We start from the raw sequence: 3316 nt of genomic DNA, 5'->3' as shown, positions 1-3316 counted from the left end.
TTAATCAATGTTAACTACTCTTAATAGTATTCAATAAACATTTATGCAGTACTTGATTGCTGTGCTAAATATGTAGGAGGGTAGCTTTACTTTCCAAATTGCTTAGTGAATCTGAGATGTACAAAACCATAATAAGGACATTACCATAGGGAATTGTCTTAGTTTTTCTTATGTTGTTACAGCTGAAAATCATAGCCTAAGTAACTTATAAAGAAGATTGGTTTAATTATCTCCTGGTCCTAGAGGCTGAGAAGGCCAAGAGCATGGAGCCAGCATCTGCTAGCATCTAGTGAGGGCCTTCTCAATGGATCCTGAAACATCAGAGGGCATCTGATCCCAAGACAAAGCATCCGAGGGAGAACCTGCTTTTTAACAAAGTCACTCCCTCAATACCTTGTTAGTCCAAGAATTCATGAATGCATTAGCCCATTCACGAAGGAATTACCTCACCCAAATCCCACCTCCAAAAATCATTAATATATGAGTTTGGAAATTGTTTCAAATATATGAGCTTTGGGGGACACTTCAAACCACAGAAGTAAGTCAAGAGGGACATCTAGAATTGGTAGTCAAATCTGGGTAGATGGAGGTGAGACAAGGGAATCATCTGTGAATAGAAATCTCTCTTGGAAGGTAACACTTACTCTAGTCCTCTCATTCCTAGCCACAATAAACCTAGCACTTCAGCGATCCTGTGTCTTTCTATAAGAGTCAGTTTCTGGGAAAAGAGATACAGGGCTTTATACTGCCTTGGCATTCTAGTGCCTTAATTATAAGCAGAAATTCAGTAGATGGCTACTAAGTAAATTGTGAAGAGTTAAATTATTTTCATGTTAGCAACACCAACATTTTTTTCCTGTTGATCCCATTACAATTGATTAGGTTCCCTTGAGTCCTCTAGGTAGGTTATTTTGTGCTTTCAAAGATTTCCCCTGCTAGGAAACCATGATGCAAGTAATAAGAAAAATATTAATATTCCTCTGAGTAAACAAACACTAAGCATCACTTGACAAAGCTTATTTATTAGTAAAATTGGAGACATAGTGGTGGAAAATGAGAATGGATTTGTCCAGATGTCAACAGAGAAAAGGGAGAATAACCATGCACTTAAATGATTCCAAACAAGCTGGAACACATGGCTTAAGGCAGTAAACGAAATGCATTTGAGTTACAAGGACCAGTGAATGCCACAAGCCTGGGAAAATGTTGCAAGATGCTCATAATTAGGGGCACTGCTGAGGAGAAAAATGATGCTGATGCCTCCTAATATTCATGCTGCTGGGTAATCCTGTTTTGTGCCTTCACTCAAAAGGCTTTACTCAATAGAAAATTCCTAAGCACTTAATCTTTATGCACTAATCTCCACCCTCTAACAGCTACAATGCCTGTGTCTTATTTATTTATGTGCAGCTTGGATCTCCATAAAAGCTGGGGGCTAAGGCAGGCTTATCTCCTTAAAGAGGAATGTTAAAACGATGAATTGAATTACAAATCAAGAGTGTTGTACAAATTATTGATTATTTAAAGTCTTCCCTTCAGAGAGCAATTAGTATGAGGGCGCCAGGTCTACAGGCAATACAGTTCACATTCCACAATTCTGTTTCCCCTCCTAACCCTAATTATCCCCAACAAACTGTTATTTGACTTTACCCCTCATAACTCTACAGAAACTCTAATTTCTAATGGTCTCTTAAAGACAAACGGTAATCAGGAACTTCCCAAACTTTATTTCTACTCTTTTTCTGCAGGATTTTCAGCCCTCCCTGGTTTTCTGAGATCTCTTCATCTTTTTGTTCTTTTCTCATGTGGTTCCATTATTAATTAGAGGCCCACATTTTAATTAGTGAATATCATTAACATTTCTCTTCAGTTCCGCTCCATGTTGTCCTAACAGGCAACATGTCTGTAGTTAAAAAAGCATCACTACCTATTCTCTCAATTGGATGAAAAAAGAAAATCCAGATTCATGGATCAAAAGAAGTATGATGAGGATGAAAATCAACTGCTTAACTGTACTAAGAAAACTGAATCATCAGGGAAAATATAAATAAAGATTTAAGTCATGAAACCCAAATTGTATTATCCCAAAATTTTTGAATCCATGGAAATAGAACTAAAAGTTCTTTAACTTCGCTAGCTCAGCACTCCATAATTTACAGGAAGTTATAACATGGACCAGCAAAATAAATGAATGGACCAGCCTTTGAGCAACAGTGATGCAAGATGGCAGCCACCATGGGCTTAGACAATTTATGAAAACTAAATATACAGGCTTAAAACAGAATGTGAACCTAAATACTCAGAAGCACAGCCCTTTGTAAGATCTGTAACAAAAATTGGTATGAATGGAGTTAATAGTTCTTAGTGGAGTTGTGGACCCAAGAGCCACATCAGTGCAAACAAAATGGCAGAATTCATATAGCATCAAAGTTGTTCTGTAAGAACTGGGGCACTTAATGATGTCTAAAGAAAATATAAAACTCCTTCAGCCACCAGAAGGACAATGTTACAGTAATTAATTGAAAAGAAAAACCACAGGCCCTCCCCTCCCCATGTAATTTAAGCAGTCTTCATTTTGAAATAAATGAAGTCTTCATTACTAAAATAAATTTTCTAGATACATCTTGTACTGGAAAGGAAAGTACTGGAAAGGAAGCTCCCATTCAAAGGCAATTAATCTTAAGACACTGTTAATGATACTAATTTTGTGTACACTTGAAATATATAAGTTGTACTATAATAAATAAATAAATACATAAATAAATAAATAAATAAATACATGTCCCAAGTTTGCCAGCCATCGACAATGGAGCCACAGTGGAAGTATGGGCAGTATTGAGTAGTGTCTAGAAAAAACTTATTTTTTCTTGCTCTTTGCAAAGAAGCTGCATTCAACAAAGATTGAGGACAGTATTTTTCTGGATTAGGATTGAAGTAAAATATGCTCTTCATCAAAATTTTGCTTAACCCCACAGTAAGAGAGTAAATATTAGCTGGAACAGATACTGTCATGGTATTTGTATGTGTGAATTTATTCAAATCTCATAGCAACCCCATAAGTTATGTTTTATTTTCCTCATTTTACAGATGTAATGAGCTAGTAGGTTTTGGATATTAGATGTAACCATAGACTTGTTGGGCTTCAAAATCTATTCTTGTAATTATTATGATTTATAAGTATTATTTAATTTCTGCAGCCCAGAGATGTAATTTTTAAAAGCATCCTGTTTATCCAAAGAAATGCATGTCAATTTCTCTCCCCCAACACCCATGAAATGTGCTTTTCTATGTGAGGCAAACAACTAAAAATTTGTTA

The 3316-nt window shown here is 35.9% G+C and overlaps 1 pseudogene; it reads left to right on the top strand.

The window, feature by feature from the left end:
* The first annotated feature begins 583 nt into the window (after positions 1-583).
* Positions 584-2519, top strand: LOC143407857 (ubiquitin-conjugating enzyme E2 variant 1-like; annotated as a pseudogene).
* Positions 2520-3316: the final 797 nt, after the last annotated feature.

The sequence above is a fragment of the Callospermophilus lateralis genome, chromosome 10 (assembly GCF_048772815.1).
Source record: "Callospermophilus lateralis isolate mCalLat2 chromosome 10, mCalLat2.hap1, whole genome shotgun sequence".
NCBI lineage: Eukaryota > Metazoa > Chordata > Mammalia > Rodentia > Sciuridae > Callospermophilus > Callospermophilus lateralis.
Note: the sequence above shows the minus strand (reverse complement) of the source record. Positions and strands in the feature narration are given on the sequence as shown.